This window comes from Polypterus senegalus, chromosome 2, assembly GCF_016835505.1.
Source record: "Polypterus senegalus isolate Bchr_013 chromosome 2, ASM1683550v1, whole genome shotgun sequence".
Classification (NCBI taxonomy): Eukaryota; Metazoa; Chordata; class Cladistia; order Polypteriformes; family Polypteridae; genus Polypterus; species Polypterus senegalus.
Genome location: NC_053155.1, coordinates 198051621 through 198074803, shown reverse-complemented (window position 1 = coordinate 198074803; position 23183 = coordinate 198051621). Strand labels below are relative to the sequence as shown.

General features: G+C 37.3%; 1 long non-coding RNA gene across 1 annotated transcript in view; it reads right to left on the bottom strand.

The window, feature by feature from the left end:
- LOC120523648 overlaps window positions 1-20543 on the bottom strand; it is a 32998-nt gene extending 12455 nt beyond the window's left edge. Inside the window, exons 1-3 of the long non-coding RNA XR_005632674.1 lie at window positions 19723-20543; window positions 16734-16885; window positions 14375-14458 (exon numbers count right to left, since the gene is read on the bottom strand). This is a non-coding gene — a long non-coding RNA (uncharacterized LOC120523648). The remainder of the gene's footprint in view (window positions 1-14374; window positions 14459-16733; window positions 16886-19722) is intronic.
- Between the last annotated feature and the right edge of the window lie 2640 nt (window positions 20544-23183).

The window sequence follows — 23183 nt, the reverse complement described above, 5'->3', positions numbered from 1 at the left end:
ATAAAGCACAGAGAATTTGTTGATTTAGGTATTTTTAAAAGCCTTAAATTTTACACCGTTTGGCTTGCTCTCTCTCTCAAGGGTGGGGATCGATCTGTTCTTAGCATAATTCTTTTTTTTTGTAAAACTTGATTGCTATGTATTGATTGTAATAAAATTAATAAATAAATAAATAAAAAAAAAAATAAATATGCTGGAAGCATATGCAAAAAATTGTGAGATTAAATGAGACTTCCAGACAGACCAGAATGGCATTGTTTCAGCCAAGAGACATTAAAATGTGGGAGGACAAAGGACTCTTACAGATGGCTACTTCACATTGCAATGACTACAGTGCTATAGCCTGATTGTACATACACGGGTCAAAACTGGGCAATGTGTTTCTATTCAGTGTAGCAAGCCACAAAGAATCACTTTACCTACTAAAAAAGCAAGACATCAAGAAATCAGAAGATCAAAATGGTTTTATTCTGCAACCTGTAATACCACATTTTCTTTTAAGAAAAAGTAGAGTTGTGAATTCCTTTTGCAGAAAGAAGAAAACAAAGTGCAGGAGAGGAACTTCTATAACTGTAAAAGAGAGGCTGACAAAGTGGCAACTCATAAAGCATGTATTACTGTTAGGTGGTCTTCCCAATGTTCTGTCTTCCTGGATGCAGTGCTGAATCAGTATATTGGGTGAGTTGTTTTGAGATTCTGGCCTTGAATCTTCAGTCTCATTTTGGCATTCCATCTTGCTACTTTTTATACCATCATACCCCAGCTTTGATCTGTGCTAGGGGCCTATGGTGTCTCTTACATCTCTGTTACCCTATCATCTTTTTTTTCTCCCCTCATAAAGCCTGTCTCTGTTCTTCACTCACTGTTGCAAAAGGCTTTCTAAAACCTATACCCATCATCTTGTGGTGGTCCCAGGATCTCACGTCTTCTGGAGATACCTTTTTCTAAATTACGAAAGTTTCATTAATAAACCTCAACCATCTGTTCACTACATTTAAATTTGCCTATAGCAAAGGTGTCCAACTCTGGTCCTGGTGGGCCACAGTGGCTTCAGGTTTTCATTCTCACCATCTTCTTAATTAGTGAGTTGTTTTTGCTGCTGATTAACTTGTTTTGTCTTAGTTTTAATTGATGTGACTCAGACTGCTTAGTTGTCTCTTTTTCCTTAAATAGCAGCCAAACAATAATGAGACACAAAACAAGCCACCACATGACCAGCTAACCTGAAAATAAAGAAAGATGAAGGTCTCAGTCATGTTGGTCTGCTCAGGTCATCAAAACATCTTGATGGTGGTCTTAGATAAAACAGAAAATCAACAGTCTGCTGCGGCAGAATGAGAGCAGCAACAAGTCATGATAGTCAATAACGGCAAAAACTGGTTTCTCATTAAGAAACTGGTTGGAGTTTGACGTTCCAATTTAGCTGGTTATCTGTTGGCTCATTTCACATCTCATTTCTGTTTGGCTGCCATTTAATGAAGAAACAAATCAATTCAGAGGACTGAATCCTTAAAAACAGGGCTATTAAAATGAAAGTAAAAGGAGTTAATTAGCAGTGAAAACCGCTCGCTGACTAGGAAAAGGACTAGAATGAAAACCTGCAGCCCACCAGGACTGGAGTTGGACACCCCTGGCCTATAGCTTGTATCTTAACATTCATTATCTAAAGTTAGTGGTGCTTGGTCCAGATCCCGCTGTCACATGTGCCTATATGATGCCCAGGGTCTTTTATACACTTGTATTGGTTTTGTTCTTATATTCTGGCTTTCTGGGCTTTAATCTCCTGCTCACATTCTTTAATTCTATCATTTATTAAAGCCCGTGTCACATATTCTTATAGTCCAAGACCTTTCAGGCCTCTAATTCTCTATGCACCAGCATAAATTCTTAAATTTGGACACAGTAGCTGCTCAATGTCTCCTTGACAACAGATGGAAGACCTCTCATCTACTTATACTGAAGAACCGGCTTTCTACCTTTTATAATTTGATTCTTCTGCATTGCCCAGTGACTATTCAAGACAGGGATTTTTCTGCTTCCAAAGTTAAATATTTTTTAGCACAAATCTGTGCAGCAGTCACCCTCTTTGTCATGTGCAGTGATGTACTTGTTTGGCACTGCAGTGGGTTTCTGGTGTTATGGTGCAGGACATGGGATAATGTGGAGGGTTGGAAGAGTGACGTCATTTTGGGCTTGTTTGACATTTTCATTGCTTCTTGTGCTGGCGTGTAGATTTCCTTTTAATTTTATTAGTAAGAAATTGGTTACAAAAAAGGTGAGAAAAACCACGAGAATAGAAGGCATGCAGGGTCTGGTCAGAGCATGTTTAAAGTAGAGGAACTAAATAAAAAATAAAGTTAATATGAAACCAAAACACAAAGTCAGAAATGAAATGAAAAGTCAACACCTGAAATCTTACTGGTTATCCTTTCCCTCATTTCAGTCATACTTTGTCTGTTGCAAAGTCTTCAATCCAAAGATCTGACAAACTACTGATTATTATTTGTCAATTTTTAGCATGATATCCTGAACAACGTTTGCAGTACTATATGTTTTTTGAGTCACAGTATCCACTTTTATCATTATTTTTTAGTTAAGGTTCAGTGTTAGGATGATTGTAAATATTTTGTGTCTTTCCCCACCATGTTGTTCATGCCACAAGTGCTGCTATGGAGGTGTGTGGCATTGATGTCACTGTTATAAAGGATAAAAGTTTGGTATTGTGCACTTCCTGGTTTGCAGATAAATCAAGAAAATTGCGCGATTGCTGTTATTGTTTAGGGAATTTGTTTACGTATAAAGACTTCTAGTTTCAGCCAATCATCTTTGAATTTGAGTATATGCTTTAAATTTGACCAAACACTTGATTGACCTTCTGTAATCAACTTATTTCCGGCTAGTCTTCTCTGTTTGTTCTCCTGGTCACATCTACTGTATCACCTTAGTTGTGCCTCACCTTGTGTTTGGCATAACACTACTGAGTACAGCTCCATTTTTTATAAGGGAATTGTGATGACATTATAGATCACAAACCACATGAGTAGCAGCAAAAACTGTTGCTTCAAACAATAGGGTGACATCTATACAACCATCTAACAAAATGGCTGTGTCCTTAAGAAAACAGGAACACAAGCAGAAAAATAATTATAAAAAAATAAAAGTACAAAATGACTCCTGATTACACCAAACAAGTTCTTTATACTGTGGGTGGTACAGCTACCTCACAATTTCAGAACCCTGGGTTTGAATCCACGCCTGGTCGCTGCATGTTGTCTCTGTATCTGTGTAGGTTCTTTCTTCTGGCATTCCAATTTCCAGTAGAATAAAAACTAAAATTAATCATAAAAACATCAGTTTTTGAACAATATGTGTCCTTGACGGGCTGTGTTGGTTTAGAAGTCTAACTACAATTAGAAAGGTATTAAAAATTGTTTGAATTAGATTAAAAGAAAAAAATACAGACAATACCATAAAGGAAGTCAAGCAGTACATTGAGTGAGCAAGGACAGACATAATGTATGAGCAAGGATAAAATGAAAGGAAATATTGTAAAGAGGCTGGTATCAGAAATCAAATCAGATCAATTCAATTCTTACTCTTATTGTCTCTTATATGCCACAAGACTTAACATGAATTTGTAGCAGGGAGGCAATAATAACAGCAAAAAAATATATAATAAAGGAAATTACATACCTTACATTTAAAAGTAATACACTGATGCTCAAAGTGCCACATTTTGAAAACATCTTAACATACTTGAATAATTAATTTACTGTAAATTAATTAATGAATCTTGCCATAAAACTAGACTGGCACTTGGGTGTGAATCCTACTTTTTTAACTCTGGAATATGCAGCCCTTCTCCTTCTTTTTATTGTAAGGTGATCCATTTGTTCCATATAGACTCTGCATTTCCATAGTTCTGTTCTAATACAATACACGTCATAGTCAATATGCAAATACGATAAAAAAAAAAAAAAGTATCTAACCAGCAGGTAGAAAACGAAGAAGTGTTTCCCTGGATTTAATTTAAGTACGTCCAAGTCACACAAAAACACATATTTGAGCAACCCTCTTGGACAAGGGAGACATCTTTATTTTTGTTATTTATTTTTGTGCTATCCCATCTTGTTTTTTCTGTGGTCCCTGCCATTTTGTCTTGAAGGCTGCTATGTGATTTTTAGTGGTGGCATGACAGATGGTATGACATTTTTGGCGTGACATCAAGGGTCAAGTATGGCATGATATAAAAGACCAAGGGGTATAAAGATCAAATGCTTGGAATATCCTGGTTTGTCCAAGTTTAAGGATTCAACCTAAAACTAGAATTATTGTTGTTTGTTAAAAAGTTTTCAAATTCTTTTTTTTCGTTCTGATGATTTCTGTTTCATGTCTTGGCTCTTGGCGACTGATCCTCTTGCTCAGTTTCTAGTTATTGTTTCATGTCCTGGCCCTTGTTTATTTGTTTCTTTGAATCCCAGTTAAGGCCTTACTTTGTCTTTTATGGCCTTGTTCTGTCTCTTGATTCAAACTGCTTAAATTAACTGCCATCCTGAACAGTTCAATAGAGTGTCTAATTTGTTATAATCTCTCAACAGTCTTTTCTTTGGAATATCAATATCTAAAGTAAAGTCAAAATTGAATGCATTTCTCAATATTTAGTATTTTTTTCATTAAGCCTCTCTATTTTCCCTTGATTATTAATTATGCTGTGAGAATTCCCTTTTCCCAAACAATTAATGTCAGAAGTTATGGATGTGTTTCTTTTTATTTACACTTTAATATAGCATTTTGAATCTTTAGCCATTCCTTATGCTTCTACTTTCAAAAAAGTGTATCTTTTTATTTGTATAACACTTGCAGTCAAATAGCAGATTTCAGTTGGGAATGCAAACCACAGACATGTCAGATGTCCTGGACACTGAAAGCACAAGAATGCAAAAAGGTTACACAGGGAGATAGCCTGCCCAGTATGGGCTTGCCTCTGTCCTGATGCAATGGTGATAAAGCCATCACTACAAGAAATAAGATGAAAAAGATCTGTACTTCAAAAAAATATTTGCTTAAAGTATCAGCTTTCAAAGTTGTACCATCATAAGACATTTTGGTCAGGTAATGATGAAATTTCACAAAACTCAAAATCAGAAATGCATATATGCACAGTGAAAGTCATTTGTCTGTGTATTACTATTATTTCTGAGTCCATCCATCGTTTTTCTGAACCTTTTTTGTTTATTTCCTGGATGAGATGTCAAAATACATGGGCACAAATTCAAAACCACAAATTCTGAACTGGTTTTACAGTCACCAGCTAAAATGAAATGCAAGTACCCAAAGAAAACCCTCATGGGTGTGAATATGAAGACTATCATCTAAGAATGACCAGGGTGGGAACTGAATATAAAGGCATATGTGTCAGGTTAACTGCACTCCCAATTGGCCTGCTGTACTTCTGCGTAATGAATGAAACATTCCTGTAATGAAGTGGCATTACATTCAGTGCCAGATCTGCCTTGCATCTGATGTTAACAGTTGGACTCCAACTCCCTGTCACTCTGCAATAAAGCAGTGGATTCAGCAATAGGAGCATTAGAACTGGAAGTTGCCATATCGTGTTTAGCCTGCACAGTGGGCACATCAACTTCCATGTGCATCGTCCTTAACTGGCTTCAAATTTACCCGTTATGTTCCCTCCTTTAGTATTGTTTATGATTCTGTCTAGTGACTCAGTATTAGTCATCTGCTACTTGAAAAACTAACAGTAATGATTTACTAATAATAATCCAAAAATTACTATGATTGATTTTTTGTTTGGCTTAACATCTAGATCTTGACAGGAACAAGTTTATATTTTGTTAAAAAAATACTGGTTGTTCCATTTTGGTAGAGGCTATTCCCTTAGCAACACAGCAGGTTATAATAGTGGCAATTGTTAAGAATTAAAAAAGGCGAACTAAATGAGAAAATGATACAACTACTAAAATATCAGGAGAGACAAAAACAAATGTCAGAATTGAATGCCCTGGTTCAGATAAATGCTAATATAATATAATATTATAACATTCTCATTCACTCAGAATATGGAACCAATGTAGGAAACACTTCAAGTTAGAGAATATTTTATCTGCGTCAATTCTATGTGATAACCACCTTTTTCCACCCCCTCAAACTTACAGTTTTTAATGTTTAGAAAACGAATGGGAATAAATCTGTTAGAGATTTGTATACAAGTAATGTCTTTGCATCCTATGAACACTCCAAATTTAGTTTCCCATCAACTCCATTTTTCCACTATTTCCAAATTAGAAACTTTGCTAAACGAAATATGCATAAGTTTCCTCACCTCACACCTATTTCTATTCCTGAAGAGATACTGAGCAGTCTTTAGGACACAGACAGCATTTCTATAATATATAGAAACATTCTAAAGTCCCTTCCTTTTAAAGATCCTAGAGTACAGCAGGAAAAGGATCTCTTGCTCAACATTTCAGAAACGGAGTGGAAGGCAGCCACACACAGAATTCACTCTAGCTCCATATGTGCAAAACATTCAATTATTCAACTTAAAATCTTTTATCAAGCACATCTATCTCATTTAAAATTGTCTGAAATGCAAACGTTGCAATCGAGCTCTAGCTTCACTACGCTATGTTTTGGGAGTGTACCAAATTAACATAATTCTGGACATAATCTTTAAATTCCTATCAAATAGCCTTGGTGTCACAATCCCTCCAAACCCATTAACAGCTGTGTTTGGTGTACTCCCAGTTGAGCTCAAAGTGGAGGAGGACAAACAAACTGTGATTGCCTTTACTTCACTATTAGCACGTAGACTTATCATGCTCCACTGGAAGAATCCTACCCCACCTCTTTTAAGTCAATAAGTAACTGATGTTATATACTATTTGAAATTGGAAAAAATCTAATTCTCATTTAGAGAATTTGTTCAAAACTTTTTTTAAACCTGGCTGGACCTAATCGATAATTTTTTAGAATATGCTTTTACAATGGGGGAAAAGACTCCTTTCTCTCTTTACTACACACGATAGTTTTACTCTGGCTGTCGGCCTTCCTCACTTTCTCGTGGGCTTTTTAATTTAGTTTTGTTAAGTTTGACTTGACTGTATGGAATGTTATATGCTTTTAATAAATTCAATAAAAGATCAAAACAAACAAATGGTAGGCTCACCCCATGAATACTCTGTTTTAAGGGGGCAGGGCACACCATTAAATTATTAAAATATAAAGCATTAATAAATAACCAAAGTAATATTCAAAGCATAACATACAAAATGACAAAAACATGATCAAAGATGTAATATAGATAAAAATAATATATAAAAAAAAACAAAAAGATCACAGAAAATGAAACAATGCTAAAGCCAGGGTTTAGATGCTGGCCAAAAAAAACGACAACCAGGACATACTTTACAGCACCTTAAAAGTGGTGCTCACTAGGGTATTTCCTTTATAAAAGAAAAAAGTGATACTAGTACTTGAAGACCTTTTACAAAACTTTCAGAATCCTCTTCCCTTATCTGGAGCTATTAATATGCGATACTGATGACCATGATGACAAGTACTAGACAAGAACATAACGGTACCTGCATAATGCGAAATGAACCTCAGAGATGAGACCTATTTTACGGACCAGGTTAAACATTACATTTTGACATTTTACAGTGTGGACAGATTTACATATAGCAAATGCACCTTTTTCTTCCATCTTATCTCATCTATGAGTTTATCAGAGGGCATGCTCTAACACTTATTTGGCTGTCAGCTGTATTAGTATTTTTATTGTTGCCTTTGAAGGCTTGCCCAGTATGTTACTCCTTCATTAGCCTTTGTAATTCCTTCTCTTGTTGATATACTTCACTGATTTTTTTTTTACTTTACAGAAAAATAGTGAGTTCTTTGCTATTACGCTTTCTTTATAAGAGAAGCTGCTGCACAATATAACTTGATACCATTGAAAGAAGGATTTTTTGCAGTCTCTCTGTATCATCTATCATAAAAAAGTTGCTAACATGAAGGAATTTTACTGCAGTAGTGTATATCAAACAAAGAACATTATTTGTAAGTGAATCATTTTTGTTTATACTGGTGAGGGAATGAGTATGTAAATGCAAACGTTTCTGACTGATATTAATACAGAGGTCTTCAATCCCACCTGTTTATTTTCCTTACAGGTCAGTAAATGCTGTAAAAATAGTGGATATAGGGTAGCAAAAGTGTTATCAATGTAATCATAATGTGTTATAATAATACTGACATGCGAGTCTGGGTATCTAACTATCACCTACCCATATTTTCTTTCTGTTTGAGATTACTGACTTTAAGTACCTAATTCCTTTCTTTCTAACAAAAAAAAAAATCATATTTATTTTTTAAAGGCAGTATCTGATATGCTTTAAAAAGTAAGTGCAAAAAAAAGTATACTTATTTTACAAAAATTTCTAAGAATTTACAGCCCAAAGTGTGACCTGGTAGAAAAATAGATACAAATTTGTAGTACTAAGCATTTATCAGTGCTCTTCTGCTTATTTTAAAATTACCCTGATATAAATGGCTTGCCGAGTGTCTACACAAGTTAACCAAAGTCATTAATAAACAGTAAGGAAAATGGACATGATCATATATGGCTGAAACAAGCCACATTGATTTTATAAAAAGAACATTAACAGCATATTATGTTTATGAGTTGGATTATTCATGAAATGTTTTGGATTTCTGGTTTGTTAAATTAAGCACTGAAAAAATTTGGGCGTTATGAAAGGAGACGCAAGGTGTGATCATTTAATCCCCAGAAAAGCCATGTAGTGCTACAAAATGCTACAGAAATGTTGGAGCTGTGGTGTATAGTAAGGATGTTATGAAAATGTCAGGTGTTTTTGGGTGGTATAAGAGGTTCAAGGAGGTGCAAGATGATGTGGACAACAACAGCAAAAGTTGATCAATTACCATATTAGATCATCCATCCTATTCGCCTGACTTGTGACAAGGCCCTAGTAATTTCTGGCTCTTCTCAAAAATAAAATCTGTCATGAAGAGATGAAGATTTTCAGATATTTCTGACATTCTATGTAACATGACAAAGGAAGAGAAGAGTTATTCTTTAGTAAAAATTCAAAATTTAAGAACAAACACAAAGCATAAATTTAAAAAGAAAGTACAAAACCATAAGTCAGATTGCTAAAATTATGTTGGTTTAAGCCTGTTTTATTAATGGATGTGTAACTATCCTGGTTGGGAATATCAGAGAAAAAACTATCCTTGTGTGTGTGTGTTAGTTGTGCTCTTAAGAATCCCTACTTCTGGCTTTAAGGCAGCACGGTGGTGCAGTAGTAGTGCTGCTGCCTCGCAGTTAGGAGACCCAGGTTCGCTTCGCTTCCCGTGTCCTCCCTGCGTGGATTTTGCATATTCTCCCCGTGTCTGCGTGGGTTTCCTCCGGGTGCTCCGGTTTCATCCCACTGTCCAAAGACATGCAGGTTTGGTGCATTGGCGATCCTAAATTGTCCCTAGTGTGTGCTTGGTGTGTGGGTGTGTGTGCCCTGAGGTGGGCTGGTGCCCTGCACAGGGTTTGCTCCTGCCTAGCACCCTGTGTTGGCTGGAATTGGCTCCCGTGACCCTGTGTTACGATATGGCGGGTTGGACAATGACTGACTGACTGATGTCTGGATTTAGAATTGGGTGTTGACATTTGATAGGACTGATTTTTGGTGATATTTCCTCTCCTAGTTATCCCTTTAAACTTGGTAGCCTTTCCTGCGTATGGCTAACACAACGTTAGAAGACTACTAGACTGCAAAATGTAAAAGCCAGCTGAAGCACAAACTAACTAGCGCCAGTGCAAGGAGCGGCTCAATATTATCGTGAAGACAAAACAACCAATAGATGATTGAGAAATGAGAAGTCACAGTCAAAAGACAAGTAAGGGTCAGAATCCCAGATATCAAAACAAGAACCTGAAACCACGTTAAAGGGCAAAACAAAAACTGAAAATCAGATTCAGAAGAGGGTTATAACTGAAACACAAAATCCTAACACTAGGGCCTAAATAGTATGAAACCTAACTATGGCTATTAAGATCATAAAGTTTTTCCATCCACTAAGGATGAAAAATGTGATGACGTGATATTTATATTGTAGCTTCTTTTACATCATCAGTGTGATGATCGTGGTCACATGACCCTGAAAAAGGTGCAACATAATTAAAAAAACTAAGACTTAATGAAAATTAATTTTTAAATTACAAATTAAGATATGAAAATAACAACAAAAACTGAATCCTCATTATTAAAAAACCCAAAATAGACAAAAATATAGATACAAAAAAATTATAATTCTACAGAAAATAACTCTTGTACTTATTTCCACTAAAATGCTGTAGTAAAGAGCATTGTATAATGCATCATTAACAAATCAGTCTGGCACTAACATATTTTCATGCTATTATACACCTGATTTGGGCTTTTTTGTATTTATAGCCACTCTATTTAAGGAAAGGAAACCAACGCTATTTCAGTGGTTTTACAAATGATTGATCTCCAATATAACTGATAAAAAACAAAAGTGGACTTTGTTAGGTCTCTGTTAATAAAAACATTTCCTAAACCATAATGAAGGTATATTTAAAGATTTTTTTGTCAAAGATGAAGTGTACTTTTTGCAAACAAAAGTGTAAAAAATACTAATTGTCATTTTGAGCATGAATTTAAAGTTAGATGCAGAAAAGTTGAGTTTGCTTGGCTGTTGCCAATTAATTTGGATTTCAAAGGTGCATGAGGCATATTTAAAGTAAGAGTACATAAAATAAAAAGAAAAATAAACTTCCATACCTTCATGACACATAAAATCATTCTTATACAATCAATATATGGTCTAATAATAATTATAGTCTGATATTAAGCTACAGTATATCACCTTCAGCATCTGATCATCAAAACTTAAATGTAATGAATAAATCAATGATATAATTTAAAATGTTTCAGAGTCCTTAATTATGGCTGGAAATAATAATGTGACACTTTGATGGCAGCCAATGACACTTAACGCTCCCAGGCACTTTAGCCACAAGTAAGACTTTGGTCAAGGCTTGGAACTGATTGTCACACTAAGAAAACTAATTACATTTTATTTCAATATGAGCAGCTTAATCAGCAGGATATTAAAGCTGAGTCTGATGGAGTACAGGACTTACTATGATAGATGCCCTCTTCATTCTCTGGAATCTAAACAACTACCAACAACCAAAAATAATGCAGCACAAGCTAAACCACATTTCTTTTAAGCCTTAGATTTAACTCTTCACAGCTTATATAGCCTCTGCAGGCTGATGGCTTGAGCTAGCAAGTAATGTACTGAATTGCAACTTTTGAAAAATGCAACATTATTTCCCCCAGCATCACTGCTTTCCTGTTTGAACCTGGTGCTGGTGCCAATGCTCAAACTGTTAAACTAAAATACATGTAAACTATTATATTATACTTGTACAATGTGTACATAGGAGAGGCTTGGTGACATCCAATGTTGCTCCAACAGTGATAGGTAGGTGGTTGATAATAAAAAAGATTTAAAACTTTTTTTGTTTAAAGCTAGGGGGCTTTGCCCCCTGCTCGCTTCACTTGCCAACCCCCGTGCTTGCACTACGTGCCAGCCTCTTTGTGGTTCGGCCGCTCGCTTATGGGGATGCTGATGTACAATTTACTATTTTACATTACAGCAAGTAATTAATCATTTTAAAAAAAATTAAAACGTAATAATTTGAATGTAAATTATGTTTCATGTTGCGTTAGAGTTATTCGTTGTGTAATACGATTTTGTTCTGTTTGGCTTTGAAATTAACACACAAAAACTTGTTAAACTTACACATTTATTGTAAAACTTAAGCAAAAACAATTTTTTAAATAAATTTTTCATCAATATCGCATTGAATTGTGATTCTGTGTTTGGACTTTCATCATGACAACGGCACGTATAACTGCACGTGATTGAATTTCATTTCTTTCTATTAAATAAAACGACTTTTTTGAATGTTTGGCTCTGAGATTTGTAAATTGTCTTTGGAAAAGCTATTCTAACGGGAAACTGTTAACGTTTTAATACGAATGACATATCAAGATCTCTTATATATCTGTCTAATGTTATCCACGGGAGATGTCCTACATTACCTTTCTTGGATACATCCTTCTTTCTACAGTAATTCGTGCAGAGGAAGACCGGATGGTGTTAATGGTTGTAGATATTCTTCGGGATATTGTAAGTTGATGTTTTCATCTTTGACACAATCACCAACAACTGTTTAGGCGTAGTCTATTGATACGCATTTAACCAATTTGCAGTGTAAGCGATCATTTTTGGCGTTAATTTGTTTGACTTCATTGTTTCTCGGTGCTAGGATTGCCCGTGTACTCATTTTTACTGTTGATAACCCTACGTGATGAAATTCTTCAATAAGATTTGGAAATAATACGTCTTCTTTAATTTTGAACTTAAAGTGAGGAAAACGTTAAAATTTATAAGAGCTCAGACAGCAAGAACTGTGTCTGTCAAAAGCATTTACATGAATGAGAGTTGAGAGTACCATGTGTGGGGTTTTCTATGGTTGAGATGAGGGCGTGACTTGAAAACATCTCATGGCCAAAGTCTCGACTCACGGGACTTGAAAAAAATCTTCCAATAAGGCTAATCCTTCAAAAAGTCTCGCCTCGTCACAGGATTTTTTTTTATTATAATAGAGAGACAATAGCTCCGTAGAACTATTCAGGTCTGAGACAGAAAAATACAATGGGTTAATGTTAAGTTTTGGTCACAGATAAAAAGATTATTTTGTTACTTTGATGCTAACATATAACACAAAGAATAAAAGAGTAGAACACACCATAACATTGTGGCCATGGAACTTTAATTGCTCTGTGTTATATAATACCTATATGGAAACATGGGAAGGTTGAAAAATGTGCTCCGGGTCACACAATAAAAGAGTAACAAGGACATAATATTGACACTCAATTCACTAACTAACCTAACATGCATGTGCGTCTTTCCAAAGAAAACCACAGAAAGACCCCAGACAGACACAGGAAGAATGTGCAAACTCCACACTAAGAGCATCCGGGCTTGGCATGGAGAACCAGAGCACTGGAGCCATGAAGCAGCAGGACTCAACTCTAAGGCTTTGTGATTGCATTATAAAGAACTGAAACAAAAATAACAATGTTAAAATTCCATGTAGTTATTAACCTGTCACAGGGAATTCATGCCTTAGTTTCCTTACAGTGTTATCCAGTATATGGTATTAACCAGCTAGCTGTAAACAACATTGTCTTAGTAGAGAATTTTAAATGTTTTACCTTCCTGTAAAGATTGTAAGATTACCTCAGTCATTTTTGATATGCTTTGCATCTGCTCAGAAATACAAAACTGAATTTCCTCACTGAAACTAAATTTTCATTTTATCCATCACTGCTGAATGTGGTGAAACACTGGGAGGAGGGCGGTGTAAATACAGCTTACCACAGAGACTTTTCAAAAGGCAGCTTGTTCTTATATAACTCCATGTTTATGTCCTTTTGTGTCAACTCACTTCAAATTTTATCACTTACTTCTACATAAATTTGCATTAATTATGAAATACATATTTTAGTCAAAGCAATAACATACTTTAATGATAACAACTGGCATCTCATTCAGGGTTTGTCCTTTCCTTGACACAGAAGAATTTGGGAGAGGATCTAGTATTTCAGGACACTAAACTAGAATAAACCCATTCAAAACATAAATTAACATAACATAAATGAATGAATAACATAGCATAACATAAATGAATGAATGCAGAAGAACACCCTTTAATGAGCAGACAGAAGAAGCAGCAAGGCGGTGCAGTGGTTAGCACTACTGTTCAAGTTCTAGCTATGCTACAAACTACAGAGTTTAGCCTAGGCTTCAATTCCCAGAATTTCCTTTTTTTGAGACACACTATATGGTGTTTATTGCCACCATATCTAGCATGGCTGAATGTATTTTTTTTGTCTTTTTAACTTTTCATTACTGAGTCATGCTGAGCAAGCACCTACCCTGACAGAAAATGGCACAAAGCAGGATCCAAGTCTGCTGTGGGCAGGACATCGGTCACTCTTTGGCCACTCACATGCACAGATCCACACACTGATTTAATGCATTAAATAAATGATTACAGCTAATGTATTATGCACATCTTTATAGTACGTACAGTAGGTACTAATAGTGTGGACTTGGCACACTCTCTTCATACTGCAGGTACTCCATTTTCCTTCCATACTCCAAAGACAGACATTTTCTGCTAACCAGAGGCTCTGCATTGGCCCTATGTGAGTAAGTGTGGGTGACTGACCTTAAATAAAACTTGGGTCCGATCAACAATTAGCTCCTGTTTTGTATCCAGTACAGAACAGACAAAGTTCAACTCCCTGCAACTCTGTAATTGAAAACAAAAGAAAATAAATGCATAAGCAGATAAAACATTCCATGCAATGGTAAAGTAACAGTAATCAAAAATATTGTATTTTATTATTCAAATCTTTTTGAATTTATAAAAGGAAAGATTATTCGTGTTTTTTGGCAAATTTAAGGAGAACAGCAATACATGCAGAACAATGGACTATAGTGAGATCATCCTAAACTTAGTGTAATTTATACTGCAGTAAATATTGTAACCAACATAAATTACACAGGTGTTTGAGGCTGCATAATTATGTAAATCAGACATAAATATGCATCAACAGAATTGGCACTACGGCAAAGCAGGAAGCACTGCTGTTGAGGCACTCGATGTCCAGGTTCAGTTTCAAGTTGGTGTCTCTTCAGTGAGCAGTCTGCATATTCATAAAGGTTTTCTCCAGAGAATGCGATTCACGCCCACAGCTCAGAAGCACGCAGAGAAGTCAACTGGCTATCCTAAATTGCTCCAGTTGCAATGTGTGTAGATTACCCCATTACCATGAGCTCGCTAATCAGCATATAAAGAAATGAATGGATGGTTGCATAAATAATTAAAGTGACATATTTGACATAAGTGTGGTATACTCTGTAAAGCACAACAAAATACATAAGAGGAAATGTTAAGGAAAACGATATGACTGCATGTTACTGTGGAAAGGAGTCAGTTACACCATACCTCATGGCTCCAGATGAAGATTTCTTCTACAACTGCTAGGAACAGGGCAAGGCATAAACAAAGCATATTTAGAGATACAATGGTCAGATAAACAGTATCAGTGCCATTATTTCTTTTCAAAAAATGTTGCATCAATAAAAGGGCTGAATAGTATATAGTATAGTATAATAATAGTAATAGTATATAGTTCTTTATTTGTTTGCAGGGGAATTTTGGCATTTTACAGATGCTAAATACGTTTATAATGGGCCTCCAATATAGTGCCATCCTTAAGTCAGGTGTATAAAGAGACAAATTGTCCTCAGTGACAAATAATCTAATCTAATCAGTACTATGTAACTAAGTACTTTGGTTATACAATATTTTTTTTAAACCAACGGCTAATATTATTGGCAGGAATTGTGGTGTTTGGGTTAACGCTTTGGACCTCAGATTTCAAACATTGATATTGTTAGCTCATATCCTGCTTTTGACACTGTGTGACCAGAAGAAGATCACTTCATATGTCTGTACTGCAACTGGAAGAACAAAAGAAATGCAACCAATTGTATCTCATATGTTGTAAGTCACTTTGGATAAAGGCATCGGTTAAATAATAAGTAATAATAATAATATTAGATCACTGAAGCTGCTTACTCTTGAACACGCTATACACAATTGTCCATGAGTAATAAATCATTCCTGCATTAGATCAATTCCTGCTTTTCATTATGACTTGGCTTTTGTTGGTGGCAAAACACAATTTTACAGGAAAGGCTATTCTTTTGAATTGAAATGGATAATCAGCCATGTTAAGATTCAGAGAACAGGAAGAGATGGATAAAGATGATCCGTTGTGGCAACCCCTAACGGGAGCAACAGAAAGAAGAAGAAGAAGAATCAGCTATGTTCCCTTTAGACTTGTCGCACAGTTGTTATCGTGCTGCTCACTCCCCCTTATATGCAGCAGTTTAGAAGAGCTGCACAGCTGTTATCGTGCCTCTTGCTCTTTGCTAATGCACCCATTGCTCCAAAAACTCCACTAGTCAAAACGCTCGACATTTATGTGTTGTTGCTTCACAGTATTATGTACTTCACAGGAGTCCAATAAAAGACCCTCCACAAGAACAAGACGTATCTAAAAGTGTGCTGGTATTCAACAACAAAAAACAGTGCTTGCTAACCATTGAGCTTTTCACATTCCTTGAGCTTTGCCAAACATTTTCTTTCCATTTCATAACGTGATCATGTCTCTTTTTACCTGTCCAGGACACTGTCTTTTCTTCAGTCATCTGTCTACTAAATTGACTACTGGTTGCTATTTGTGTGGCCTGTCAATCACTTCTGCTGCATCCTTCATTTGTGTAAATCAAACTCTCAACACAGTGCAGAGCATAGAAGTTAGCATAATATTAATAAATATTGGCATATAAAAAACATAGTGTCTTCTAATTTTCTTTTTTCTGTAACATCACCAAATTTTAATCAATATCCGTCAATGCATTTTTGACATTTTGAGGTATTTAGTTTTTTAGTTTAGGGTTTTTTACCCCTAAATATTGATATATTGAAATCTCATTTGTTAGTGCATACTTACTGGCCTAGATGTACCATCCTGCCAAATCTCAACAAGAAGTGGTGTTTTTGTTGATGAGTGAGTTGGTCATTCAGTCAACTTTGAATTCTGGGACAGGGTAGAGAAGTCTGAGCAAACAAATCTCTCTGGCACATCGGGGTACCTTGAGGATCCTACCAAAAAGTATGTGATTAGTAACTTTAATTAAGAATAAAAAAACACATTAATAGAGAAATTACTGTGGCTATGTTCATACAACAAGTAAAAGTGACTCTGTTCTGATTTTTGACACAAAACCAATTTTTTTGTTTGGCCATTTAAAATAATTTTCAAAAATCTGATAGGGGTGCTTAAAAGTATGTATCCTGAATGTGCCCTCTTTGTGCAAATTTAATAAAAACAAATTTGACAGGCAAATGCATCCCATTAACTTGAAATGCCGTAGCAAATGATCTGAATACTTGTGTTAATGTGATATTTCATTTTTTTATTTTTAATAAATTTACAAAAAGTTACACAGTACAATCCTGTTTTCACTTTATAATCCCTGGTTGTTGCGTGTTGAGTGATATGGAAAAAAATGAATTTAAATGATATTTGCACAAGTCTGTAACATAGCAAAATATGTAAAATGTGTGGGGTTTGCATACTCTTTGAATCCACTATAAACAACATTCAGATTTCATACTTTGTTAACTTCTCCATAAAATCCACGTTCTCAATAATGCAGCACCACTACAGAAGAGTGACAGTTCCCCTTCAAGATCAAACTAATGAAATCAGCTTTTGTCATCCCATCGTAATGCTATGAACCATGATGAAGAGCAGATTATTGTGGAGCTTTGCCAATTAATGAGTGCCAGAGAAATATTAAATCGATGGGATCTGCAGATAATGGAGCCATGAGGCTGTTTTCGGTGTAACGTAAATAGTGTTGATGTACTCATTCCCAGTGTGCATTAAAGCTTATAGAGCCATGTTTACTGGGCCATTTCTGCGCTTCCATTACATTCCTTTTTTTAATTTTTTTACAAACCTATCCCACAATTGTTTTGGGATCTACCAAATATATAGATTGAAAGAGAATTATTCAAGTTAAATTTAAAACAGGAGAATGTAATGAATATAACTGAGGTTGAAAAGAAAGTTTCTTAAGAGTCACCAATGTTTTTAAATAGAATTTTTCAATTTTCAAAAATGTGTACAGTGCATTTCATTCTTCAATGAAAATGAAACTTTCCTGACAAATTTCCTTTAAGAATAAGTGTTTATAATTTTAATTAAATTGTTCTACTGGGACTTGAGTTGCTTCATGCAGACACACAGACAGACATGACAACAACAGTAAGTGATTTCCACATTTTATGGTGCACACGCCTAAAAAGGTCTAATTATGTGTTTTTCATGTGACTTCTCATCTTATGCTGCCAAATAAGCTGTTTTTTTTGCTCCACTAAGAGATAATCCTGAGATATACTGTTTGATGCAGTTATACATATCATGGATTTTCCAGACACGTGCTGTACCAACACCAGCTTTAACTGAGGCAATGCATTTATCAGAAATCCCTTTGTTGTCCTTGCGTGTTTCGGATTTTGCACTTAAATTCAGTAAATAAGATGGCTTACTAAATAAGTGAATCAGCAGGAAACAAACAGAAGGCAACTACTACTGGTAATCCTGTGGACAAACTCCCCCCCCCAGTTGTATATCTACCTGTTTACACACAACTGACCACAATGAGACCAACATGGTGGTTCAGTGGTAGTGCTGCCGCCTTGCAACAAGAAGGCCAGTGCTCACGCCTTGCATCCTCCCTGAATGGAGTTTGCATGTTCTCCCCATGGGTTCCCTCCCACAGTCCAAAGATGTACAGGTTAAGTGGATTGACCTGTGTGTGTGTGTGTGTGTGTGTGTGTTCATGCTGTGATGGACTGGCACCTTGTCCAGAGATTGCTCCTACATTGTACCCTATGCATGCTGGAACAGGCTCCAGCTTCCCTACAACCCTGCTCAGGATGAGGCAGAAAATGGATGGAAGACCACACTAAAATTTGGTATTAAAGCCTAAATGGTATGTTTTCATTTTTATTTTTTTTTTACAAACTTTCTCTCAATTTCTTTGTTACTCAGCCTCTCCAACTGATTTTGAACTGTTCTCCATCTGTCTTTTCTTTTTAAATGTGTCCTTTGCTTATACAATTCAGAATTTCAAGCACATTCTGTTGCCAGATACAATTGGGAACTGTAGGGTGTCAACTGAATTTAGTTTCTTTTCTCCTACTGATAGTTTTCTGAGTAGGCATTGTGTTTATTAAGATTATGGAAAGCAAATCAATCTGATTTGGTGCAATGTGAAGAGCCACCATTAGTTTCATTTGAAAGTCTGCAGCCAAGGTTAAAAAGTTCATTAGTTTACAATATTTATTGTTATATTTTATTCATAAATTCAGATTTAATTATTCAGGCTCATAATGGTTACCATGCCAGTCTGTCCACAACCGTGCAATTGTTGATCAGCAGCCAGTACACTAACAGACTTTTGGAAATACTCACTGCACATATTGTACTTGAGTAGGCAAGACTGTAGATATAAATAAAATTAGCCACAGTTAGTAAAGTATTCTAATAAAAAATCCCAATAATATACAGTTTTAAAAAATATTTCTAATCTTTAAGCTTTGGACTGTCCAGAGTTGTGCACCACATTGAACCTTTCATTGATAGCCATTAGATTTCTGTGATATTAGATAGATAGATAGATAGATAGATAGATAGATAGATAGATAGATAGATAGATAGATAGATAGATAGATAAGGAATGACTAATTATAGATAGATAGATAGATAGATAGATAGATAGATAGATAGATAGATAGATAGATAGATAGATAGATAGATAGATAGTAACTTGAATGTGACCTGCAGCTCACAGGCCTCACACAGCCATCACAACAGTCCAATTAAAGCTACACTGGATATGACAGAAACTGCACACAGGTGGACTTACCCACATGCTGGGATGGAAGGCCATACCCTCACTTGGTCAGAAGAACAGCAAGATGATGAGTGTCCCAGCCAGGATGAGTGCTGCTCCCTGCCTCTGGTGTAAGATAACGCAAGGACAATGGGAGACAGCTCAGTAAGGGGGCAAAGAGTCCTCCAGTAGACAAGGTGGCGGTGCTCCACTGGTGTGACCCCAGTTTGAGTTCCCACAGAGGTTCACGATAGCTGTAGTCTGGGAAAACAGTCCTGTTGGGTGCCTTGGGGGCCGCTACCAAGGAAGGTCTTTCCTACTTTATGCCTGCTCCAACTGACCTGGAACTGCTTCCGGGGTGCAGTGCTATGGCACCACAACTATTCTCAGGTCTGGCATAAAAGAAGCCAGTCTGATCACTTAGGGAGTAAGATTTGATGGAGAAGGCTTTCTGGGAGGAGTGAAAAAAGAAGGACTGTAATGTAACGTAATAAATTGTGTTGTGCTGTGCTGGACTGACTTAAAACACCTGTTAAAGGGATTTCTGAAAATCAGAACAGGTATTTGAACCCGGAACTGTGTTAGTCTAGTTGTGTCTAGGGTTTTGGGACTTTGTGACATCCCCTACAGGCCACACAGGATAAAAATGGTGATGACTAAAGCCTTATGTTATCACCAAAAAAAGACAGGCTAACAATGGCCACTAAGAAAATCTGTTAATTAAACTACTAGTTTCTGATCAAACGCAATATTCCACCATCAGTTTAACTGCCATTTTTATGATATACCTTGTGGAGGCTGGCCCAGACACAGACAGTCGGAAACGTTCATTTCACCCACAAACACGTTTATTTACAGTAATATCAGTCACAAAGTGCACCACAAAACCCCCAAAGTCCCCAAAAGTCCTGGCCACACAATGCCTTACTTCCTTCAGGCTGCCTCCTTGCCTCCTTACATCTAGTTCAGTCCTCTCCGCTCCCGACTCTCGCCCTGAATGAAGGGAGGCGGCCCCTTTTATTATCACCCGGATGTGCTCCAGGTGGGTTCCGGCAATCTTCCACGGACACACGCCCGTATGGCGGAAGTGCCGGCTGCATCCCCGAAAGCACTCTGGGTGTCCCTGCTCCTCTTCCCACCAGCACTTCCTGGTGCAGCGGAAGTGCTGAGGTCCAGGGCTCCAAAGGCATAGGGGCGCCCCCTGGCGACGACCATGGGCCCCTAAAGGGTGGAGCTTCAAAGCTCTGTACCCGTGGCCCCCAAAGGAACCAGGGCGGTCGCCCCCAGATGGTCTGGGGAAGGTGCAAGCCCTCCTCCGGTCCTCCTGGGCATCCCGGCCGGGTCGCCACTTTTGACAACCTTTAAATAGTGTGCATCATTACAAAGGAAAAGTGAACGAAAGGCCAGTAAAATTAGTACTTACTACTGTGTTGTGTCATTTAAAAATCAATTTATTCGATTCTCTAACTTGCTTTGTCCAATTCAAGACCACTGAAAGCCTATCTTGGCTACACTGAGTTCAATGCAGGATTTAGCGCTGGACAGGATGCCAGCGCATTGCACAAGCACACCAATGTACAGACACACATTAACATAACATATGCATGGGTTTTTAGTGATGAACCTATACAATGCCTACTGCCTTAGAAAGGCAAACAGCGTAATTAAAACGTCAGCCATCCTGCATTGTTCCTTGTCTCTCTCCTCCTTTTTGGCAAATTGTTCAGGACCATGGGCAGTCACACTAGTAGATTTAGGGGGCAGTTTCTACCCACAAGTCTTAATGTTGCTGATCAGTGAATTATAAGAACAGATGAAGTATATATTCAGTATACTGTATATGTTGTATGCAAGAGAGGGTATGCTTTTTATTCATTTATTAATACAGTATATCAATTGGGATATATTGAGAAGCTGAAGCCTATTTGTGCTGCTCAAAACACTTAAAGGGACACTTTTTAATCAGAGTATAGCATCAAGTCAATGAAACCTCTGGGCTATTGATCTGGTCAGTTAAGTAGCAGAGGGGGTTGTTAATCAGTTTCAGCTGCGTTGGTGTTAATGAAATTAACAACAGGTGCACCAGAGGGGCAACAATGAGACGACCCCCAAAACAGGAATGTGTTAACAAGACCCCCAAAAAAGGAATGGTTTAACCGGTGGAGGTCACTGACATTTTTCCCTCCTCATCTTTTCTGACTGTTTCTTCACTAGTTTTGCATTTGGCTACAGTCAGTGTCACTACTGGTAGCATGAGGCAATACCTGGACCCTACAGAGGTTGCACAGGTTGTCCAACTTCTCCAGGATGCCAGAAGGTTTGCTGTGTCTCCCAGCACAGTCTCAAGAGCATAGAGGAGATTCCAGGAGACAGGCTGTTACTCTAGGAGAGCTAGACAGGGCCATAACAGGTCCTTAACCCATCATCAGGACTGGTATCTGCTCCTTTGGGCAAGGAGGAACAGGATGAGCACTGCCAGAGCCCTACAAAATTACCTCCAGCAGGCCACTGATGTGAATGTTTCTGACCAAACAATCAGAAAGGACTTAGGATGGCCTGAGGGCCTGACGTCCTCTAGTGGGTCCTGTGCTCACTGCCTGGCACTGTGGAGCTTGATTGGCATTTGCCATAGAATACCAGAATTGTCAGGTCCACCATTGGCACCCTGTACTTTTTACATATGAGAGCAGGTTCACCCTGAGCACATGTGACAGACGTGGAAGTGTCTGGAGAAGTCGTGGAGTACATTATGCTGCCTCTAACATCGTTCAGCATGACCGTTTTGGTGGTGGGTCAGTGATGATCTGGGGAGGCATATCCATGGAGGGACGCACAGAGCTCTACAGGCTAGAAAACGGCACCTTGACTGCCATTAGGTATCAGGATGAAATCCTTGGACCAACTGTCAGACCCTATGCTGGTGCAGTGGGTCCTGAGTTCCTCCTGGTGCATGACAATGCCCAGCCTCATGTGGCAAGAGTATGCAGGCAGTTCCTGGAGGATGAAGGAATTGATACCATTGACTGGCCCCCACGCTTACTTAACCTAAATCCAGCAGAACACCTCTGGGACATTATGTTTCTATCGGTCCGATGCCGCCAGATTGTACCTCAGACTGTCCAAGAGCTCAGTGATGCCTTGGTCCAGATCTGGGAGGAGATCCCCCAGGACACCATCCGTCATCTCATTAGAAGCATGTCCTGACGTTGTCAGCCATGAATTAAAGCATGTTGGGGCCATACAAACTACTGAGTACAATTTGGAGTTGCTGCAATGAAATTTCAGCAGAATGGACTAGCCTGCCACATCATTTTTTCACTTTGATTTTCGGGGTGTCTTTGAATTCAGCCCTCTGCTCCCTGCAGATTTTATTTTATTTTTTTCTCCGGCCATCTGGAGTTTTTTTTTTTTTTGTTTTTTCTGTCCCCCCTGGCCATTGGACCTTACCCTTATCCTATGTTAATTAATGTTGACTTATTTTATTTTCTTACTGT